This window comes from Mesoplodon densirostris, chromosome 11, assembly GCF_025265405.1.
Source record: "Mesoplodon densirostris isolate mMesDen1 chromosome 11, mMesDen1 primary haplotype, whole genome shotgun sequence".
Classification (NCBI taxonomy): Eukaryota; Metazoa; Chordata; class Mammalia; order Artiodactyla; family Ziphiidae; genus Mesoplodon; species Mesoplodon densirostris.
This window is the reverse complement of record NC_082671.1, coordinates 43,540,852-43,565,669: the sequence shown is the minus strand read 5'-3', so window position 1 is coordinate 43,565,669 and position 24,818 is coordinate 43,540,852. Positions and strand designations below refer to the sequence as shown.

Here is a 24,818-nt window from a genome sequence, read left to right as displayed (position 1 = left end):
ATTTTTTAAAGCTCCTTCTATGTTAAGAGATGAAAAAATAGCAAAATAAGACTCAGAAAATTGGGCTCCATTTCAAAAATTTACTATGGATAAATTAACACTTTCAATATAACTAATACACTGATTATACCTTATGCTTAATTTAGAGAGCACATAAATGTAAATTTGGGTTTTTTGGTGGATGTGAAATAGTTCTCCTGTCTTCACCCATGTTAACCCTGCCCCAGTCTGGTTGGAGTCTGGTTTTGGGCTGCAAAATTAGGACATTTTGTTCTCCCTTTTTACTAAGTCTCAGCTGGTGGTATTTAAAAAAACTTAGGCCCACTTTTAACTTATTACAGCTCCTTTATCTGGGGGCAGTCTGAAGATTTTCCTGGGGGAACATGAGAAGGCAGTTTGAAATTGAGTGTGCCTTTCTCCTGTCAAAGTTCTTCAGTCCCTGGCAAACAGTAGCTCCAGACTGAGACTGTTCACTGAACTTTCTCTTCCCTCCAGTGAGTTCTTTCTGCCCTATGTATAGCAACCAGGAGATTATTTCTTCATGGCTTGTGGGTCAGATACCTGGGCCAGTATCAGTCTAGTCTGATGGGTCACTGTCTTTCCCAGGCTAAAGAGGCCTCATACTAATAAATACCTGACTTGGCCTGACTCAAGGACTTCCCTGGATTTTCGGTAGATACGGAAACTAGGCCAGGGCTCAAACTCATATGCCCAAAGAGGCAAAGTTTGCAGAAAGCTAGTAGGGTCAAACAATGGCTGTTATGAAGACTAGTTTTGCGCAATGCACTGCCATGTTGTAATGTCTGAAACAAGGGCTCTACACAATAAGAAAACTGAGGCCCAGAGAGGTCGGGACAGAGCAAGAAGAAAAACCCATGTGCCAGAACCCAGATCCTAAAATAACTGGATGTTTTTCCAATCACATTTTTCTGTGAGCAAGAAAAGATCACTCAAAAGGATTATGTTGGAAGGCCCATCTAATTTTCCCAAATAGATGAGAAAAAGTACAAACTACTCCATATTCCTAAAACTGCTGACTATTAAAATTGCATCTTGTTTATTTGCTGATAGGGAAAAACTCAGGAAAATTTCAGGGAGAAAAAGATTTTTCCTTAGCTCTTAACATTTCTAAACATTCCAAGCATGAAAAGTTAATAAGCAGGCAACTTGTATATAATCTGTTTTATATTTCTGCATTTAAACCATGATTTTGTATCTGTGTTGCATATATATGTCTTCATTCACAAATTTCAACAAAAAAATTTAGTTTTATCTTAAAGAAATCTCTTCCGCTATACACCTATGGTTTCCAAACTTTACTCTTCCTTCTCCTTTATCAAAATCCTTCTTCTGTTGACATATCTAATATAATCTGATAAAACAACCTTAAGCTTCCTTTGGACTATTCCCCTTGGCTAATGGGTCTCTAAATGGGTCAAGTACCTCTCAAATGGTGAGAAGGTCTTGTGTGTATGAAAAATATATAGGCATTGATGCTTGAGTTATAGACAGGGTTTTGGGGGAGGCCTTGGAACAGGATTTCTCAATTTTGGAGCTATTGACATTTTGAGCCAGATAATTTTTTTGTTGTCAGGGGGGCTGTCTTGTGCAGTGTAGGATGTTTAGCAGGATCTCTGGCCTCTACTCAATGGATTAGTAGATGCTAGGAGCTGTTTCCCCACCTTCCAGTTGTGACAATCAAAAATGCCTGCCAAATGTCCTGGCAGATGTGTGTGTATGTACACAAAATCACCTCCAGTGGAGAACCACTGCCTTAAAGTATTTTTTTTTTGGTAACAAAACAAAAATGGCAGCAGTACTACTTTATTGAGTACATCTCATGTAACAGGTGCTATATTAATAAGCTCCCTCTCTCTCTCTCTCTAGATATATGTATATATATGTTTGTGTGTGCATGTATGTGAAATCTCAGTGGTTCTCAAAGTATGGTTCCCTGTTCAGAAACATCAGCAAATTGTAGGCCTCATCTGCTGAGTCAGAAACTAAGTCTGGAGCATTAAGAGTGGGGCCCAGCACTCTGAGTTTTAGCAAACCCTCCAGGTTATTCTGATGCTTGATTCAGTTTGAAAGTTTGAGAACCCCTGATATATATATAATCTTGTTTCATGTTCCTGTGTAATCTAATCTGATTGGTATTTAGGGTACCTTATAGATGTTGAAACTGAGGTTCTGAGAGATTAAGTAATTTGTCCCAGATTACCAGGTAGATAACCAACTTGTCCAAGGTGACATAGCTAATATCCGAATCTATATTTAGGGGTGTTTGAGTATTCCAATAAATAACATTCCTCTTACCTGCTTGAGTTTCAGTTAAATTAAGAATAAAACAAAGGAATCAAACGGAAGCCAACTGATCACCTTAATTACCAGTAAAGTCAGGGTTAGAATATACGGCTTGGTGTGAGGGCCGAAAAGCCTGATGACTGAATCCCCAAACTGGAGAGAGCGGCCCTCACAGTCATGGCAGCCTCTGTGTCTGAGGGAAGAGCAGCAGAGAACACAGACTCCGTCAAGTATCCCCATTCCTGAGGGAGACAGGGCAGAGCTGCGCAGGCACGCCTAGTTAAATCTCCCCAAGTTACCAACCAGAGCCATCACTCCAGCTCCTTGGGGACAGAGAGAGTCCGAGATTTATACCTTTGAACTCCCTTCCTGTGGGTGGACTAATTAGGAATGAGGGAGGAGTGTTTCCCCAGCAGCCACCCTGGCCTAACATAGGCTCTTAACATTGGCAAGATACTGACTCAGTTTCTGTTCTCTTACTCTGTTAAATATTTGCCTCTCTTCCTTTTTTTTTTTTGCCAACTGACCTTTTGTGTCAAATATTGTTTAGATTCATAGCAGTAGCTTTAGATTTATAGCAACTAATTGGGGTGTATGTGTGTGTGCATGCACGTGTGTGTGTGTGTGGTGATGGTGGCGTGATATTGTCAAAAATACATGGGAAGCATCCTAGGATCTCTGTTTCACTTCTGACTCGGTGCTTTTCTTGTAAGTTACTTAATTTTTTTTTTTCTGATTCTTTTTATTTATTTATTTTTCGTTTTTATTGGAGTGTAGTTGCTTTACAACGTTGTGTTAGTTTCTGCTGTACATAAAAATGATTTACTTAAATTTTTTGAGGATTAGTTTTTTTTTTGTTGTTGTTGTTGTTTTTGCAGTACGCGGGCCTCTCACTGCTGCGGCCTCTCCCATTGCGGAGCACAGGCTCTGGACGCGCAGGCTCAGCGGCCATGGCTCACGGGCCCAGCTGCTCCGCGGCATGTGGAATCTTCCCGGACAGGGGCACGAACCCGTGTCCCCTGCATCGGTAGGCGGACTCTCAACCACTGCGCCACCAGGGAAGCCCTGAGGATTAGTATTTTATTTTTAAAATCTAGAAATAAAGGGGCAGTAATAATGAGACAGCACAGTCTTTTATGAGAATCACATTAGACAAATACTAATATTAACATAGCTATCTGTCATCCTGTACACCTCTCCATTTCTAAATGGCCACTATGCTAAGAGTAACAATTGTTGTATTAGTAAATGTGTAGTCACAACTCTACAGATGTGCTTCCTTGTTGATGTAGTGTGATTGTTTTCCCACAATTTAAAACAATTCAAGGGAACAAAGCAAACCCATTGAGAGAGGGACCCTGGGGATACAAAGATGAATGTGAGCTCAGAGTCCATCCAGGCGACCCCAGGCAGACATGACAGTATGTTTGTAGACATTTGGAGATGACAGATAAAGGTGTGATGTGGACGAGCCTCCCAGGGAAGTGTGTGAGTGTGTGGGGTGCTGGTCATGGGGATGTGTCCTCTGCTCTGAAAGCCCAGACACTCACTCTTTTTTTCTGGCCGTGCTACGCGGCATGTGAGATCTTAGTTCCTGGACCAGGGATTGAACCTGCATCCCCTGCATTGGAAGCGCAGAGTCTTAGCCACCGGACTGCCAGGGAAGTCCCCAGACACTCACTCTTAATGATGACAGCACTTCACAAACTTTACCATATTTAATTCTCCAGTCACTCTATGTGGGAGGAATTATTATACACATTTTTATCAATGTGTAAAGCCAGGTTTAGGGAAGTTAAAACTTGCTTAGAATCACACACTGCCTTAGAAAAGCCGAACTGGCATTTGAACCCAGGTCTAAGTGACTTAAAATCTCGTAATCTTTGGCACCTACCTCTTTTATGAGTGCTGGGAGATCATCAAGCACTGGCGGCTGACCTATACTAAGTAAAATGTACATGGGGCTGATTTAACACCAAAATGTTAATTTAGGAATTTAGAGTGAGAAAGAACTTCATAGGAACCAGAATGAGCTGTCTGATTAGGGCTATATGAGCAGGTCATTTTCCCCTATTCCTTACCAAATCAGTGAGTAGGTCAGAATGAAAGGGATTTAGTTAACCTCAGGAAAAATCCTTTAACAAAGTCTCTCTAGAGCCACCCCACCTCTAGGGCAAGCCTTCAGTTGGGCCCAGTATATTCTGAGTATGCTGGCTGGGGCACCCTAGTCTAGGCCAGTGTCTGCTTTGCTTTTTCCATGGGGCAGTTCTGAATATTTTCCATTGCTTCTCTCTCTCTGTATCTCTGCTCTGTGGACTTTAGGTATTCTACAGCTCTAACATGATAATAAATTTTGTTTTGAGTGGCCCTCAGATTACTTAATTTGAGCAAGTTCTTCAGCTCTTCAGCCATTATGGTGGATAACTTCTCCCAGTAAGGTTCAATTTTTAGTCTGTCAAGGGAGATCTTATCTCTCTCATTTCCAAGTTCTTGGAAGATAGCTTTCTGTAGTCCTCTGGTATCAATAAGAGATTAATGAACAAAATGTAAATATAATTATATAACTCAATTAAGAAAGCATACAGGGCTTCCCTGGTGGCGCAGTGGTTGAGAGTCCGCCTGCCGATGCAGGGGACACGGGTTCGTGCCCCGATCCCGGAAGATCCCACATGCCGCGGAGCGGCTGGGCCCGCGAGCCATGGCCGCGGAGCCTGTGTGTCCGGAGCCTGTGCTCCGCAACGGGAGAGGCCACAGCAGTGAGAGGCCCGCGTACAGCAAAAAAAAAAAAAAAAAAAGAAAGCATACATACTATGACAATAATGTCCTATAAATATTAATTCTGCTTCAACAAATTCTATGTGAACAAGGGTGTACAGAAGAAAAAAATCCAAACATTTAGTGAGTTTTTATCAGCACTGATAATTTAGCCAGTATATTGTGGTATATTCCTACTAAAATTTTATAGCTGGTGTTTGTTGTGATTGTCGGGTAACCACGCCATACTGGTGGTAAAATATTTTGAATATCGTCCCTGGCTTCTACCAGGTTCTGGGCACGGTTCTAGTGCTTTTACATATTAGTCAATTGAATCTCAAAGTATTAAATTCCATTTGCTCTGCAGTCCTGATAGCTAAAGCTCTGGCACCTTTGAAAGTTTATCATCTACTGGAAATCTAAAGTAGTTGAAGATCAAAAGTCAGGAATAAGGATGCACATGCATGGAGCGTGTGTGTGCCTGTGTGTGTGTGCGCATGTGTGTGCGTGTGCGTGTGTTTATAGGAGTACCAAATACGTGACAGTTTTAAAGGAAGCATAAGGCTCGAAGGGACCTCCAGAGAGCCTCATGTCATCTCTCTGCTATAGAAAGAGAAAGCTTGATATATTTTATATTATGTGCTGACCAACCTGTGACATAATAAGAAATATATATTCGGTGTCTTTCTCCAGTTCCTGACACAGAGCTCCTAAAACCTTTACAGTTTCCTGCAATGGGAGTGATAGGAGCATCTAACACAGAACTCCTAAATCCCTTGGAAATTCTTGGGTGATAGGAATGTCTTTTGTTCTAATGAAATGACCCCTGGTGGGCTCCTGGATGGCTTCAGGATGGGGCTGGTCACCGAAGACCACGCCATGATTAGAAGCTTGAAACTTTCAGCACACTTCTCATTCTCTTGGGGGAGTAAAAGGGCTGGAGATTGAATTAATAATCGATTGTGGCTATGTGATAAAGCCTCCTTAAAAATGGCTAAACTGTAGGGTTCAGAGAGCTCCTGGGATGGTGAAAGTACCCATGTGCAGGGAGAGTGGTGCACCCAGTGGGGGTGGGGTCTCCCCAACCCCATGGGGACAGAAACTCCTGCACTCAGGACCCTTCTAGACCTGGTCCTACAGTTCCTATTCATCTGGCTCTTCATTTGTATACTTTGTAATCTCATTTGTAATAAATCAGTAAACATATGTAGTGTGTTTCTCTGAGTTCTGTGAGCAATTATAGCAAATTATTGAACCTGAGAAGGGATTGTGGGTATCCTGATTTGTAGCTAAGTCAGACAAAAGTGTGGGTAACTTGGGAGCCCACTACTTGAGATTGGCATCTGAAGAGGGAGGCAGCCGTATGGGACTGAGCCATTAACCTGGGGGGGTCTGTGGTAGCTCAGGGTAGTTAGTGTCAGAATTTAATTACATTTTAAGAATCGCAGTTGGTGTCTGCAGAGAACTGGAGAATTGCTTGGTGTGGAACACCCACCTACACATTTGTGCCAGAACTGTTGTGAGTAAAGAAACAGTTTTCCTTTACCACCCTAGCTTCAAAATGCTTGAGGGGTTGATACCGCACTTAGAGGCCCATTAAGAAGCATTTCCTCACATACAGACCCATCTCTCTTGCTGAACTCTTAGAGTGCATTCAAAGTATATAGTGGAATTTACATTTTCAGTCCTAAGCTCTGGAAACAAGATTGACATTTGGTTGCACAAGAATCTTCCCCATCAATTTGCAATGCAAAAGCTGTCAGCTAACTTATATACAGTATTCAAAACAAGAAATCAGATTTTTAGAGACGGTAAGGGTGGGTTGTACCACGTGGTGGAATTGCTTGACAGCCTCCCTATTTTCTCTGAAGACAAAACAGCCTTTCTACCAGCAAGAAAGTTTCAATGGGGATGGTAATAGCCATAGCTATATTTCAAATTATAGTTGATGCAGTTATTTTTCTCCAGCTGAATTTAAAGTATGCCTTTATTGATTTAAATTGTCCTCCTTCTCATATTATTTGGATTAAATGATTAGCTTTTCAAAACATGGGAGAAACAGTCTAGGAGGCCTTAATGGGAAATCTCAATGTGAAAGAAACAATGTCATTTGAACTGATGTGTGAGCTAGTCAATCACAAACACCCCTTCTTCAATGCAGTTCACTGAATTGAAGAGGGTAGCGAGGGGTAACGATTCAAAATGTTCTTATCAATATTTTAATTATTTTAAAATAATTTATAAAGATTATATTAAATCACTATAAAAATTAAAACACTGAAAGGCAGTTTAAGTAGAACAAAAAGTGATCCCTATTTTACCTTTATTCCTTCACTTGTTAGGGTAACCACTGTTAATAGTTTGGTATAAATCATTCCAGTTCATTCTGTAGGAACTTGTAAATTGTGTGCACATTTATCAGTATGTATGTATGTATTTATGTATGCATATTTTATTTGTATAAAAATGAAATTACTCTATATATTTAGTATATCCTCACTAAATGTGCAAAAAACAGGTGTAGGATGGTTTTCAAGATCCTGGACACCAGACAACAAAGGCCAGGGATCCCTGAGAGACAGGAATCAAATGAAGTGAGTTCTATGATTGCACCAGCTTATTGCCTTTTGCATCCGTTCAGACCTTTAGCCCATTGCTGAGCTCAAGATATACATGTAAATGTTGAATATACTAGAAGGATGTGTAGGAGGAAAATTTTGTTATATTGAATGAAGAAGGCCTTTCTTAGGATGTCCTGGAAAGCAGAAATATTAGAAGGTAATTGAAAATTTCTGTAGAATGAAATAATTCACAAACAAACTTAAAGAACAAAAGAAGTATCCAGCAAAATGCGGGAGCCTGTGACCCACCTCTAAATGCTTCAGGACTCAGATCTGGGCCCTCTTCCCCTCTTAGTTCCATGAATTTAAATACCGTATATGTGCTGATGACTCCCAAATCTATATCTCTACCCCAGTTTATACATACAATATCTACTTGGCACCCATCTTGGGCACTTGGATATCTTATAGGCATATAAGACTTAAAACGTCCAAAATGCTTGATTCTTAATTACTTGACCTCATCCCCAAATCTTTCCTTCTCCATCCCCTCAGTCTTCATTTGAGTAAATGATGCATCATCACCTAGCTGCTCAACCAAAATATCTAGTGGGAGTTTTTGATTCCTCTTTCTCTTCCTGCCCCATGGTCAACCTATCAGCAAGTCCTATTGGCTCTACCTTCAAGATATATCTCAACTTCAGTCCCACTTTTTCTGTCTTCACTGTCCAAGTGGCATCACCACTTACTTGGCCTATGGTAATAACATCTAACTGTTCTCCTGCCTTCCACTTTCTTGCTCTGTTATCTATTCTACACAGAGCAGCCAGAATAAATGGTCTCAGTGTTAATTCGAGTCACTGTTCTTCCTTAAAAACTATTAGTGACTTCCCAGTGGACATGTTGAGATATCATTTGTCCCTCTTCTTTCTCTATTAGACAAGTTTTTGTTGTGTCTTGTCTGGGGTTATTTCCTATTCTGTTATTTTTGTCTCTGCTTTTTAATACCTTTCTAGTCCTTGGCAGTCATTTTACTGGAATTTAGGAGAGAGAGGAGTATATAAGGGCCTGTTTTCAATTAACTGTGTTTATCCAGTCCCTTAATCTTGTGTTTATTGTCTACCCCTCCCCCATATAAATACTTTGAGGGTAGGGACTTTGTCTTGCTTACTTTTCTGTATCAGGCCTCTAGCAGTGCCTGGCATAGAGGGGGGCCTTAAAAAATACATGTTGAATGAATGGATAAAGGAATTTCACAGTTATGGTTACCTCGTGACTTTATTTTAAAAAACATGTTGAGATACAACTCACATATCATATAATTCACCCATTTAAAGTGTACAGTTCAATGGTTTTTAGTATATTCACAGAATTGTGAAACCATCACCATGATGAAGTTTAGAACATTTTCAATAACCCAAAAAGAAACCCTGTATCTATTAGGAGTCCCTCTCCATTTTCCCTAATCCCTCAGTCCTAGGCAAACACGAATCTACTTTCTGTCTCTATAGGTTTACCTATTCTAGATATTTCATACAAATGGAAAAGACCATATTTGGTCTTTTTTAGCTTGCTTCTTTCACTTAATGTTTTCAAAGTTCATCCACGTTGGTGGGGTTGGTCAATACGACAGCATAGGAAGACCCTGAGCACACCTCCTCTTGTGGGCACACTGAATCTACACCTGCATATAGAGCAATTCCTCCTGAAGAAGACCCAAGCGGTGATTGAACAGCTACTGCACATAGAAGGACCACATAGAAACTGGTAGGAAAGCTGGAGACATGGTATCCACAGGAACCCCACCCTGCCATGGCAACCCGCAGTAGGGAGGGATAGTTGAGGGGTCTGAACATAGACTCACCCACCCTGGGACACAGCGGAAAAGCAGCAATTTAAAGCGTACCTAGACTATATGGGGAGAAAAGCCATTTACTAACCTTAGAGCTTCTGCCAGATGACAGCCCCCCCTGGGGTTGGAGGCACTGGTGAATGCCGTTGTTTGAGTTCCCCTGGGTTGTCTCCCCAGCCCATGCGCACTCCATCCCCAGCCCCAGCTGCCCCACCAAGGCAGCCTCAGGGGCGGCGCTATCCAGGGACGACCGGGGCTGCTCCAGCTTCTGTCAGCCTGACCAAGCCACCAGGCACAAGCAGTTTACACAAGGGATGCTCCTACCCAAGGCCGCTCCTTCAAGACCAGGAGAGGCAGCTGTTTTGCTTAATTCATAGAACCAAAGTCTGAAAGTCACACAAAATGAGGAGAAAGAGGAATATGTTCCAAATAAAAGGACAAAATAAAACCCAGGAAAAAACCCTAATGAAATGGAGATAATTTACCTGATAAAGAGTTCAAAGAAACAGTCATAAAGAGGCTCACAGAACTCAGGGGAAGAATAGAGGAACTCAGTGACTAAACAAAAGCAAAAATAAACAAGTGGGACTATGTCACACTAAAAGCTTACAGGAAACCACTAACAAAATGAAAAGGCAACCTACCAAATGGGAGAAGATATTTGCAAATGGTATATCCAGTAAAGGGTAAATATCCAAAATATGCAAAAAAACTTGTACAAGTCAACATAAAAGAACAAAGACTTTTATTAAAACATGGCAAAGGATCTGAAAAAACATTTTTTCAGAGAAGATATACAGATGGCCAAGAGGCACATGAAAAGGTTCTCAGCATCATAAATCATCAGAGAAAGGCAAATCAAAATCACAATAAGTTATCAACTCATATCTGTCAGAATGGCTATTATCAAAAAGACGAGAAACCGCAAGTGTTGATGAGGATGTGGAGGAAAGGGAACCCTCGTGCACTGTTGGTGAGAATGTAAATTGGTGCAGCCACTATGGAAAAAAGTATGGAGGTTTCTCAAAAAACTAAAAATAGAACTCCTGTAAAATCTAGCAATTCCACCTCTGGGAATATATATATATATATATATATATATATATATATTAATATATATATATATATATTAATATATATATATATATATATATCTGGAATTATATAATATATATGGTTGAGTACACTATATATATATATAAAATGAAATCTTGCCGATTGTGACCACGTGGATGGATGATATGATTTCACTCATATGTGGAACTAAAAAACAAAACGAACCAACAAAAGAAAATAGAAGTAGACTCATAGATACAGAGAACAAACTAGTGGTTGCCAGAGGGCAGTGGGGCTGGGGGACAGACAAAATAGGTGAAGGAGGTTAAGAGGTACAAACCTCCAGCTATAAAATAAATAAGTCACAGGGTTGTAATGTACACCCAGGGAATATAGTCAATAATATTGTAACACCTCTGTATGGTGATGGATGGTAACTGTATTTACAGTGATGATTATTTCATAATGTATAAAAATATAGAATTACTATGTTGTAGATCTAAAACTAATACAATATTGTATGCCAAGTATAACTTAATTAAAAAACCAAAATTTATCCATGTGGTAGCAAGTATCGGGCCTCTCACTGTTGTGGCCTCTCCCGTTGCGGAGCACAGGCTCCGGATGCGCAGGCTCAGCGGCCGTGGCTCACGGGCCTAGCCGCTCTGCGGCATGTGGGATCCTCCCGGACCGGGGCACGAACCCGTGTCCCCTGCATCGGCAGGTGGCCTCTCAACCACTGCGCCACCAGGGAAGCCCAGGACTTCATTTCTTTTTATGGCAGAATAATATTACGTTGTATGGATAGGTCACATTTTATTTATCCATTCATTAGTAGATGGACATTTGGGTTGTTTCTACTTTTTGTCGATTATGAATAATGCTGCCATGAACATTGATGTACACTTCTTTTTGTGTGGATATGTTTTCATTTTTCTTGGGTACATACTTTGAAGTGGAATTGCAAGATCATATATGGTAACTCTATGCTTAACTTTTTGAGGAACTGCCAAACTGTTTTCTAAAGTTCTTGAACCATTTTACATTCCCACCAACAGTGTATAAGTGTTACAATTTCTTCATATCGTCTTACATCCATACTTGTTATTACCTTTTTATGTTACAGCCATGCTTGTGGTTGTAAAGTGGTATCTCATTGTAGAAATTTGTGACTTTTTTTTTTTTTTTTTTTTTTTTGCGGTACGCGGGCCTCTCACTGTTGTGGCCTCTCCCATTGCGGAGCACAGGCTCCGGACGCGCAGGCTCAGCGGCCATGGCTCACGGGCCCAGCCGCTCCGCGGCATATGGGATCCTCCCAGACCGGGGCACAAACCCGTATCCCCTGCATCGGCAGGCGGACTCTTAACCACTGCGCCACCAGGGAGGCCCGAAATTTGTGACTTTTAACTCAAATAAACATTTGCTAAGTGCCTAATACAGGCCACACACTGTGCTCTAAAAATTTCGAAAGCAAATGAGTCAAGAACCTGGCATCCTATAGGGATGGCAAACGCAGGGCATTTGAGCTGGGTCTTCCTGTCCCATTTTCAGTTCTTGCTCAGTAACCTTTTCTTCTTTTGCTCCTTTTTCCTTTCATTCATAGCTAAATCCCATCTTTTTTATGACTGAGGAGCAATGAGCAGTGTTAGTGAGATATCTGTATTAAGCAAAAAGGGAACCTCCACATTCTTAAGTGAAATGAGAAATAATTAGTCCCCAAGAGTGCTCAAATTTTCATCAGAATAGCCTCAACACGTTTCTGTCTACTTTCTGGAGTGACATTGCTTTCTTCATCTTCCTGTCAAACTCCTGCTTATCCTTTGAGGACTGGATCAGAAGTTGCCTCCTCTGCAAGGGCCCTCTTAATCTCCCCAGGCGGTTGCATTCCTTTTGCACCTTAGGACATGTCTCTAACCTTCTCATTTTCTTTGTTTTCTTGTCCCTTCCAGGCTTCTGTAGCTTCTTAGAGGCAGGCACTTAATCTGGTGGTACCCAGAATATTCTTGTTAAATGAATACTTATTAAAACTGCTTTTCTTTAAGCATCAACATTCAACATAACTAAGCACGGATAACTTACTTTGTAATGGATTGGTTTTATATTTTTTTCTTAATGGTTAATTGCAAGAATTGCAAAAGTATTTGCTGTCGATTATATCTTCTGTAATACTTATGGCATTGAAGTTTTATCCTAATTTAAATATGTTTCTGTGAGTTGTCTTGGCACCAACCCACCGTTTCTAATGTTGTTTCTATGGGAAAAGTAGAGTTCAAATTCTAAACCACTGATTTACAAAGATTTTGAATACAGCTTGGTTGTAAATGCAGAGGTCCTTATCAGTTAAACCAGGGTATTGAGCATAATATCCTTTTTAGTAGAAAAAGGATAAGCCAATCTTCCAGTACCTGGAGTCCTTTAGTACCCATAGTGAGAGGCTGCACTGGGAATGGCATTTCACTTAGCAAATTTCAATCTGAAGTCACTGTCGTTTAGTGGAAAGAGTATTTTTAAAGGGAGAGGTGACCTTGGGCAAGTCACCAATGCTCTTTGGATCCCATTTTCCTCATCTGTAAAATGAAAGAACAGGATGAGGTGATTTTTCAAAGGACTCTTCTAGCTCTAACAGACTACAGTGTATAAAAGCCAAAATTACTGTGTTAACTTGTGAGTTTTCATTCTAAGTTTAAGCTCTTTTGTTTTAATAATTGAGTCTTCATTACTCAAACAGACTCATAAAAACACTACCCAAGGTAAACTCCGACTCCAGCTGAACTGAGGTCATAGCCTACTGTAGAAAGTCGGAGCTGTTGGAGATGTTCCATTTATCTGCTGGAAGTACTTCCTCCAGGTTTATCCTTGAAGTCATTGGACTGCTGACAAAAGTAATTAAATCCAAGTGTACAGTTCACCCAGTCTACTTTTCCATAATAAAAATGAATAGTTCTTTTCCATGGATGGACTACACTGATATATTTACCTCATCCAGGAAAGGGCACGTTAGGGATGTTAACTAAATAAATCCTAAGTTTGCAGCCACAGACTGGGGTTCCAGAGCACCAGAGTGCTGGGTATCGAATGGGGGTGTGGGCTGAGGGTCTTCCTCTGATACTGTGGGTGTTTTCAGGACCTATTGGAAATGTCCATTAATGTTGTGTCCTCAGGAGTAGGAGCCTTTGGGACATTTTTAGCTGCATTCTGTTTTCCTCTGATGGAAGGTTGAGGGGGTTTAGAAGGAAGGTGGCTTTCTGTGTTGCAGCTGTGTTTTGTTAAACTGCTAATTGTACTCAGCTTCTTCCCCGAGGAAGTTCGTGGACTTTGGCTTGGCAGATGACAGTTAATTTGTCAAAATGTTTGGACGCTTCATGTAAACAAGACTGAGACTCTATTTGTACACAGATCACATTTCTTGCAAAAGATGGCATTTAGTCAAACACTGTGCTCTGGTGACATCCTTGTTAGTGACCATTTGCATTTTGGTTCTTTGACTCAGTGCAACCATTTCTGTAGAGTAGCCTAAAGCAGCATTAAAAAAATTTCCTTGGTGGTCATTCTTTTCATTTTCTAGAGTCTTTAGCTCTGGGTAGTTTCAGAAAAGCCAAGGTACAGTGGGATTCTAACACTAGGTACTGAATTCAAGTCACTGTCAGAAGAGTCAGGGAGCATATGGGTTAAATGTGGCCCCGCCCACAGGGGCAGACACAAGTCCCATAGTCCTTATTTGTTTTAAACAGCGTTTTTGCTCCACTTCTCCAGGGAAATTGTCTATTCCTGATCCTCCTGGGCAGCTTCTGCCCCAAACCAACCTGACCACTGTGACTGCTGACGTCCCCACCTTTCCCAGGGAGAGGGGCGCATTCTGTCTCACCAGTGCTGTCCAGCCTTTATGCGTCCTGGAGGTCTCAAACCCGTGATGTCTTTTAGATGTTCCAATAATAAGATAGGATAGGTGTGAGTTGTGCTTCCCAATACCGCTCTAATCAATGTGTGTGTGTCTGTGATCAAAGCCCATCTTTTCTGGTACACATACATCTGCTTTTCACATCCTTGGAATCTCACTTCAGTTAACTTGGCTTTTTCTAGTCCTGCACTCTGGATGCCAAATCTCCACAAAAATCAATCCTTATATCTTTCTACTCTCCCCTTCCCACATAAGTGGGGCTTGATTTCTAACTCTTCCCCAGAATGGCATTAAGGTACTCATCATAGGGCTCTGGGGAAGGTTCTTCCTTATAAAAAAACCCCAATTTTTCTGATTCTCTCTCTCTGTCTCTCTCTCTCTCACACACACACACACACACACACACACACACACTGGGGTAGGGAGGATTTGTGTCTTCCATTTTCTGAATGCAGCAGAAAGTAGTGTAGCTGACCTCTACTTCCATGTCATGTTATTGTAAAGTTATAGGTGATAATAGAAGTCCTCTCCAGGGCTCACTGGGCTAAGTTCTTTTTCTTGCATCATCTCATTTCTTCTCTCCAAGAACCCTGTAAGGCAGTACTACTAGCATTTCCATTTTACAGACAAGAAAACTGAGGGCCAGAGAGGTTGAAACTTGCTCAGGTTCCCACAGCCAGTAAGTGTCTACCCAAACTGGCATCTATCTGATTCCAAATTTATGTGTTTAACTACCATCCTCACTGCCTGTGGATCTATTGAATCCCTGAGAAACCTGGAGCCTCCTTTATCCTCACCAGTTGACCTTCACCTTTTGCAGGGGAGTGTGAGTGGTGGGGGAGGGCCATGGCTGTGTGTGCAGACTTCCTCCCATTTTCAAGATCCATTGATCCCTTCCCTTGGCCAGTCTCCTGCTACTAACACTTCCTGCCACCACTTCAATTTCTTTCTTCCTTCCTTTGTTTATTTTACTTTGAATGTATCACTAATTAAATCTTCCAAGGAGGATAGGAAGTGAGAAAATGACTTGTCAGGTGTTGAATCGAGTTTCAGATGTTGGCAGCAGCCTGTCAAGAGGAAAGGAAAGAGTGGGAGGATAGGCCACTGCATTCATGAATGCAAATCACACTTTGTGGTTTAATTTTAGACCTTTCCACTCAATGGAAACAGCTCTTTCAAAGGTCAACTGTTAGACACAGAATCCTCATTGTGATGTGCCAGGCCCTCCACAGTGTGGTATCCATCAACAGCCCAGGAAACCAAGTGACTGTTCTGGAAGACATCCACCCTGTTATGCCTTTGCTGGTGCCCCACCTCCACCTGTTGACATCCCACCCACCAGCCTATCCCAAATGACACCCACAGGGTCATTGTTGTTGCCTTGGAGCACTTCTAAATCTTTCTTTATGACATGTATGATGTTACCTACAGGTACAATGATTAGTGTATTTGCCTTATCTCCCACCTTATCTCCCTAGTTAGACCTTGAGCTCTTGGAAGGCCAGAACTATTTCTGAGTCAACTCCAAATCTCCAGTGCATAGTACAGGGTTTCCTACTTGCCAAGTGCTCCAGGGATTGGAGACAGGGATTGAATTAGGAAAAGCCACATTGTAACAAGTGTCTGATTGTGCCTTTTATTCTAGGACCACAGCCCTTCATTCTCTATATTTCCCCTTTCTGCTGGTTTTAGGTATAGAACAGGTATGTAGGTATAGAACTGATGCCTCTACTATGTGTCTAAATTTTAGTATCTGGTTTACCTTCACAGAGGAGGTGGCATTATATCACCCTCAGCAGAGACTTATTTTATTCTATTTTTTTTACATTGCTTTTGCTGGTTGTTTTCAGTAGATAATTGTTCTGGAAAATGCCCTAGAGTTCATCATATACTTAGAAGAACAAGTACTATAAATCACTTTGTGATTCTGTAATTCTATGCTAAATTAGATATTTTGTAAGTTTTTATCTATGGCTTCATGACTAGGTTGAAATCTCCTAGGATCTTGTGGGCTAAGTGTTGGAAAAGGCATCAATCGTCTCCTCCTATCTTCTTGCTCTCTCCTGAGTGTCACATTATCTCTGCCCTCACAGACTTGTTGACAAGAGAGGCTTAATTTAGGGAGGCCACGTGGTATAGCGAAAAGAGCATGGCCCTTAGAGTCGGGCGAATTATGAACTCCAGTTTAGCCACTGAGGAATGTCACTCTGAGCCTCAGTTTCCTAATCTGTAAAAAAAAAAAAAAAAAAAAAAAGAAGGAAAGTAAAATACTCACTGTATGTGGTTATGCAGTGAGACAATATGTTAAAAGTGACTGACAGACTCAAGTCAGTGCTTAATTGATATAAATCCTCTTCCTCCTAATCAGAACTAATATCTTTCAGTATCTAAAATGTAAGAAATTCATCTGCTACATTAAAATACTAGCATTTACTTGGCCCATCATAATGCTGAGGAGGATTTATGTGAGGATAACACAAATTTAAAAAACCCGAGTTTACCTTATGAAGGTAGTATTTAAACCTTTAATAAACTTTTCTGTGGGTACATATAAACCCATGAACGGGCTGTTCTTTCCTACAGAAAGTGTTGAATATCATGAGTTGCTTGTTCTTATTATAGATTACATTTTAAAAATTGTGATTGTTTATTTTGTAAAGATTTAGCATTTTTTACTCTTTCAGAATAATGGTGTTAATCAACATCTGTAACCATTAAGAAGCATAACGGTAGTAATCAAGGATTTGAAAAAAATTTTTAAAAAAGAAAGAAAAAGCTAATTTAAATGGCCAGCTAATGTGAATATAGACAATGAGCTAATTCCTTATTTTGGGTGCTTTTGAAGGTGAACACTACACACATTAGTCATATAATAGATTATAGATAAGAGAAATCTAATTTCCTAGAACTAAACTAAATCAGAAACATTAGAAAATAGCTATCTTACTGTTCAAAAAATAGTGTAATATGGAAATGATATTAATTACTTTCATTTGATAACTACATATATTTTCTAAGTCTGAAATGAATCAAGAAAAAATGTAGAAAACAATCTACTTTAGCTCTTTCATTTGAAAGATTTGGTAGTGCAGTAATGAAGGAGAAATAGTAAAACTGGTATAAAAGCTAAGCGAAAACAGTAGAACAGGGAGAAGTGCAACAGTGAGAAGATTCATTTCCCAATTATGAGCAAGCAGCCTCATTTCAATGTTGGCAAAAATTATTTGCTATCATTAGTTCCAGGTTAAAGAAATTTTCTTTAGAACTCTACAATATAAGGATGCTGGAAAACCATTCCTTGGCAGAACTGGTTAGAGCTAGAGACCTATACTAAAATGCACTGAGTACCCTATTTTGGGTTATACCTGGAACTGGGATGGGTGTACCCTATACTCTGCCTGTCCAGCCAACCTGGGCATCCAGAAATTAGATAACATAAGAACTCTGTGCACTGTTGATGTGCTGTGACACACATACACACACACACACATGCGCACACACACACACTGTGATTTATATAAACATACTATGGAGGTTTTGAAGGGGGAAAGGTCACCCTTTAATAAGGGTCTTCAGAGATGAGATGAGATAGGAGTTGGTATCATTCAGCTAAGCTGTTATAGTGGGAGGGCTTTTCTTGCAGAGGGAGCAAAATCAACAAAGGTAAGAAGATGGAAACACACTTGAATATTTGGAACAAAATGTATTTAGAAATGAAAAAGCTGCAATTTCATAAAATAAGAAGATTACAGGTTTCAATTTGTGAGTTGAGTGCTAAAACGTGTGTAGTGTCAAACAGCTCGAAACCCGTGCTCTGGGGCGGTGGTTACAAGAGCCATGAAGTAGACGCAGGAAAGCAGAGGGTTCTGTGCTTACTTCCTGCATGCCCAAAGACTCCTCATACTTTCTCAACACCCTAAGGCTCCTGTTTCAGGTGTCGGAGCTGTAAGTTCAGGTAAAGTTGTAAAGTAGGTTAAGATTGTCTTCAGTCAACCCCATGTCCTTTCTTTCCAGAGCCTTCCTTTTTTCCTCTCTTTCTCACAGATACCCACTGTTCTGTGATAACTGTCCAAACCCTCTCTCTGGCCCGTTCACCCAACTCTGTCCTTATTAGCAGTACTGCGTCTTGGATGTTTGGTTATGGGCAAAGCTATCACTCAAAGATTGACTCCTGTGTGGCAGGCCACTGGAGGAGACAGCTTTGGCTGGTGGGGAGGAAGCTTGTGGGCTTTCCCTTCGCTCACAGGACACCGTCTTAAAGCCAATGGTACATTCAGGGGAATGTTGGGAATCCCCCTGGGAGGAAGTGATGGTCACAGCGGGTGCTGCTTGCCTTTCCACGTCATGGGAATGAGGCTGTTCATTCCTTGGGGAGAAGTTAATCATCCTCCTAAATGTAGTTATATTTTGTGCCTCTCACATGCAGTTCTCTGAGCCTGATGGTGAGAGGGGAAAGCTAAGAGCCTGGAATGGAACTTGTCACCTTGAGAATCCAATCATAATTGATAACCAGAGTGCACTTTGCATTTGAGACCGATTTGATGTCTGAGAGATTTTGGAATATAAATGTCTTCCAGCTCTTTGTCTTAAGAGACTGAGATGATTGATATGTGATGTCTAAGGAGATAAAATGAGCAAGGCTACAACGTGTGGAGTTTTTCTGACAGGGGACTTTTAGAAGGCATTAGAGAAGCATGGATCTGTTTCTTTAACTGACACCTTAATTTTCTGTGTTTCACCCTGACTGACAAATTAGAGACCTCCCCATCTCCTCGCCAAAGTGCTCTCAGGGGAATAAACTGATTGTGTGTTGCAGTGGCTGTGGCTTAGGTTTAGAATCTTGCTTTTAAATCAAGTGGAGCGTTAGTTTCAGTTATTTCACTGTGAAAACTGAAAAACTGTGTTTGGAAAATATTGCCTTCCTTCTATTTAAATTAGACTTGTTATTTTAGAAGAAAATGATTTTCAAGCCTCATGAAATGAATTCTGATGTTTGCAATTCTATGACTACTTCACTGGGGATTAAAATCTCTCATCTTGTAAAGAAACTTCATTAACCAAGATAACAGTCTTGGTGGAAAGCTTTTGAGGCACCAACTGAGTTCATGATTATTAGCAAGAAACTTCCTTTCAAGGCTTCAGTCATTTTAGGTGTAGCTGGAGAGATGAGCAACACTGCCTGTTCCTTTTGGGGTTCTCCCAATTATGAACTGGGCTCGTGGTCTTAGATTTGGGAGAATATTATAATATCCTACTTTAATTTGTTGTTTCTGTGTGGGATAAACGAGATTCCTGAGGGCCTCTGTTTATCATATTTCTTGGTTATATTAGTTATAATCCTTACTACCCCCCCCCAAAAAAAGTGCTTTTATGATATTTTCCCAGGGAGACTATAAAACTCCTATGGAAGCTTTCACATATTCATTCACTCACCAAAGAAGTTGTTGGGTACTTTTATTTTGCTAGGCACTGTGATAAGTGCTAGGGGAAAGAAAGAAGAACTGGGCACAGATTTGTCTACAAATGATTTAAAGACTGGAGGTAGACACACACACACACACACACACACACACACACACATACAGGCATATCATATTTACACAGCCCTCTACTTTATTCTGCACTGAGTTGGACTCAAGGCAGTTGCTCAATCAATGCTTTTTGGCTGAGAGTTAACTAGAAGAGATTGTGGATATCATCCTGTCCAGTTCATCCCTATCACTGGGGAGGAAAATACTCAGAAAGGTTTAGCCCCATGCCCAAGGCAACGCAGCTAATTAGAGGCCAAGCCAAAGATGTCTGATTCCGAATCTGGGGCACTTCTGTCTTCTAAAGAAGCTGCATTTCCTGATTTCACTGCATCCAAATTCATACTCCAGATTCATAACCAGACTTAACTCACTAACTTCCCTTGAGGATTTTGCCACGCCCAGAATAAAGTTAGAAGTTGGGGGCTCTGGATTGAATTAACACAAAGAGATCACATGTGGCTCTTTTTTTTTAATTTAAAATTTTATTGGAGCATAGTTGATTTACAATGTTGTGTTAGTTTCAGGTGTACAGCAAAGTGAATCAGTTATACATTTATATATACCCACTCTTTTTTTTAAGATTCTTTTCCCGTGTAGATCATTACAGAGTATTGAGTAGAGTTCTCTATGCCTTACAGTAGGTTCTTATTAGTTATCTATTTTATGTATAGTAGTGTGTATATGTCAATCCCAATCTCCCAATTTATCCCCCCCCACCATCCCCTGGTAACCATAAGTTTGTTTCCTATGTCTGTGAGTCTGTTTCTGTTTTGTATATAAGTTCATTTGTGTCATATTTTAGATTCCACATATAAGTGATATCATATGGTATTTGTCTTTCTCTGTCTGACCTACTTCACTCAGTATGACAATCTCTAGGTCCATCCATGTTGCTGCAAATGGCATTATTTTGTTCTTTTTTATGGCTAATCTTCCATTGTATATATGTACCACATCTTCTTTATCCACTCCTCTGTTGATGGACATTTAGGTTGCTTCCATGTCCTGGCTATTGTAAATAGTGCTGCAGTGAACATTGGGGTGCGTGTATCTTTTCGAATTATGGTTTTCTCCAGGTATATGCCTAGGAATGGGATTGCTGGGTCATATGGTAGTTCTATTTTTAGCTTTTAAAGGAAACTCCATACTGTTCTCCATAGTGGCTGTACCAATTTACATTCCCACCAACAGTGTAGGAGGGTTCCCTTTTCTCCATACCCTCTCCAGTGTTTATTGTTTGTAGATTTTTTTTTAGTGATGGCCGTTCTGACCGGTGTGAGGTGATATGTCATTGTAATTTTGATTTGCATTTCTCTAATTATTAGTGATGTTGAGCATCTTTTCATGTGCTTCTTGGCCATCTGTATTTCTTCTTTGGAGAAATGTCTATTTAGATCTTCTGGCCATTTTTTGATTGGGTTGTTTGTTTTTTTGATATTGAGCTGCATGAACTGTTTTTTTATTCTGGAGATTAAACCCTTGTTGCTTGCATCATTTGCAAATATTTTCTCCCATTCTGAGGGTTGTCTTTTTGTTTTGTTTATGGTTTCCTTTGCTGTGCAAAAGCTTTTACTTTTAATTAGATCCCACTTGTTTATTTTTGTTTTTATTTTCATTAGTCTAGGAGGTGGATTGAAAAAGATCTTGCTGTGATTTATGTGAAAGAGTGTTCTGCCTATGTTTTCGTCTAAGAATTTTATAGTGTCTGGTCTTACATTTAGGTCTTTAATCCATTTTGAATTTATTTTTGTGTATGGTGTTAGGGGATGTTCTAATTTCATTCTTTTACATGTAGCTGTCCTGTTTTCCCAGCACCACTTATTGAAGAGACTGTCTTTTCTCCATTGTATATTCTTGCCTCCTTTGTCACAGATTAGGTGACCATAGGTGTGTAAGTTTATCTTTGGTCCATTGATCCATATTTCTGTTTTTGTGCCAGTACCATACTGTTTTGATGACTGTAGCTTTGTAGTATAGTCTTAAGTCAGGGAGCCTGATTCCTCTAGCTCTGTTTTTCTTTCTCAAGGTTGCTTTGGCTAGTTAGGGTCTTTTGTGTTCCATACAAATTGTAAAAATTTTTGTTCTAATTTTGTGAAAAATGCCATTGGTAATTTGATAGAGATTGCATTGAATCTGTAGATTGCTTTGTGTAGTATAGTCATTTTGGGAATATTGATTCTTCCAATCCAAGAACATGGTATATCTCTCCATCTGTTTGTGTCATCTTTTATTTCTTTCATCGCTATCTCATAATTTTCTGAGTACAGGTCTTTTACCTCCTTAGGTAGGTTTATTCCTAGGTATTTTATTCTTTTTGTTGCCACACCTGGCTTTTGTATGTTACAAAGTCTCATTCAAATATGTAACAGTTTCTCCTTTTCTTCAATTTGGGTTTTTTTTTTTTTCATCTCACATTTTTGTCCTCAGAGATAGAATTGGTAAGAGGACTGAAGATGCCAGTTTCAGGCCTGCCAGCCCTGCTACCAAAGCTAATTATTTTTCAGTGTGCAAATAATATGACTGTGGCGGGGGAGTGTGAAGAGAAGAAGGAAAAGCATCACAGGAAGTATAAGTATTTGTAATCATATCCACATTTTTTTTGCCTTTAATTAAAAATCAGGTTGAAATTATTCCTGGTTTGCAATCAATCTTCTTCATTGAGCAGTTATTGCTGAATTATCCGATTTCAACTTATTTTTCTTATAGGTGTCACAGTTGGTCCAATGCTAGACTAATGTGTGTGAAGTAGATTTCTGACAACTGAAACACCTAGATCCATTTAGGAAAATATATTTTCTGTATATGCATGTTTTCCCAAATGTAACACAAAACCTGTATATTTAAAATACATAAAAGACAGCTCCAAAGTACATTGCAAAAGTAGAAAGAGGGAAAATCAATACTCTATTAGCTATAACATTACACAGAATTTCTATTCATAGATAAGGAAAAAAACCCCTTTGATTTCATCTTTTGTCAAAATAACTAGCTTTATTTTAAAATCAATTTCCCCCTTTTACATTTAAGTTCTCAAGTCTTTAAAACTGTATACCAAATGACAAAACAGGAACTGAAATAATTAATACCATCAATAAATTGCAATTATCATGTGCTGCAGTTTTTTTTTTTTTAAATCAATTCTCTAACACTGTCTCTGGTGGAGTGAAATGCACAGTTTAAATGAACACATTAAATTCAACACAACCTTGCTATTTGAGAAGTTAATATGGTAAGGACTACTTTTCTTTTGTTGTCAAAAGAAAGTGGCTGTCTAATTAGAGAAAAAGGGTGTCCAGAGAATATTGTCAAATTATTGCCTAAATAGGCCATTGTCTCCTTCTGTCTTAACTCAGATTGTCTTCACAGAGAAGAATGTAGGTTTGAGTGGTGGGGTGTAGGAGAGAAATGCAGTCTTTGCACAGCTTTCAGCCACCTCCATTTATCCCTCTTCCCTGCTTCACGCCTGTTCTCTTTTTTCAAAAGTGTGACCTGGGTTAGCTGACTGACTGCACTTGGCAGGGAAAGAGAAACAGAGGGAGCAACTCATGGTTCTTCTCATTCTTAGATTTTCAGCTTTGGGAGGAATCTAACAAAGTAGCTTCTGAAATCAGTTATGAACATAAAGAAATTTATTTTTCAACATGTTTCTGCTACTGATTTCTGCCAAGGTAAATACTTATGGATATTTGCATATTTGATAATTTGGAGAGATAAATCTTTTAAATAATCATGTTTTGCTTTTGGTAACACCTTTCCTGTGAATATTTTTCAAAATTCATAGTAATTGGAGTGAAATCCCATGGAAGACCAAGCTCTACCTTAGAGCTCAGTTGGATCATTTAGAAGGCCCTGCAGGGGTTTGCTGAGAGGTCTTATAACAGGACAGAGGTGCCCAAGGCCAGCCGGGTGTGCTCTCACTTCACACCACATCTGAGTGCATTAGAGAATCTCATGGCAGGAAGAGGTGGCACCCTCATCTCCAGGACAGTTGAGGTAATCAATTCCCAATCATTGTGGTGTTCCATGCCAACTATTGCATGAGGACAAAAGAGCCCAAGATAAGAAACAATTAAAATAATACAAATGCTTTATGTGTGAGGGGGAAAAGATCAGCAAAAATATTCTGAAAGTGCTAATGTTTTATCTTTTCTTTGAGTGGGGATTTGTTGTTGGGACTATTTTATTCATTGGCTATTGAAAAAGTACTTAATGGACTACAAGCTTTTCAAGGGCCTACAACGTTTGAAATTTTAAATTCCTTTTCTCCAAAATTAAAAAAACCCCAATTCTACAAAATTGAAATTAATTAATACTTAATTTCAATATCTTTTTTTTTTTTTTGAGCGGAGAAAGTTTTATTTCAGGGCCAAGCAAGGAGAATGGGTGGCTTGTGCTCAAAAAACACTAACTCCTTAATTTAACTATCTTTAGAACATAACATTATATCAAGTAGTCTACTGCAACTCAACCAGTAGAGTTTTAAGTAATTTGCATGACTTGTTTTAATATGTTTGATAAATTATGGTGGTAGTACCTCTGAAGTAAGAACTCCTAAATCTTTCAAGAGTCTTAAAATTCGATGTGTGTGCATGGGGGGTGGTGGTGGTGGAGGATGGGTGGGAGTGAGGGTGGCATAGGGTGAAGAGAGGGGATGAGGTTTTGGATGGAGGGAAAACTTCTTGAAAACTATGGCCAAAGTTAAAAGCCATGGTGTTAAATATGATAATTTCTGAGAAACTCATATGTGACTTCAAAAGTGCTTCTTAAATACCAAATTGTTTCCTTTTGAACAAAGACAACAACTTAATTTTGAAATGATAAACAGGATTAAATAGAAGTTGTGATGCACAACTCAGGTTTCA

General features: G+C 39.8%; 1 pseudogene; it reads right to left on the bottom strand.

Annotated features, from left to right (window-relative positions):
- LOC132499504 (thymidylate synthase-like) overlaps positions 1 to 18,811 on the bottom strand; it is a 100,921-nt pseudogene extending 82,110 nt beyond the window's left edge.
- Positions 18,812 to 24,818: the final 6,007 nt, after the last annotated feature.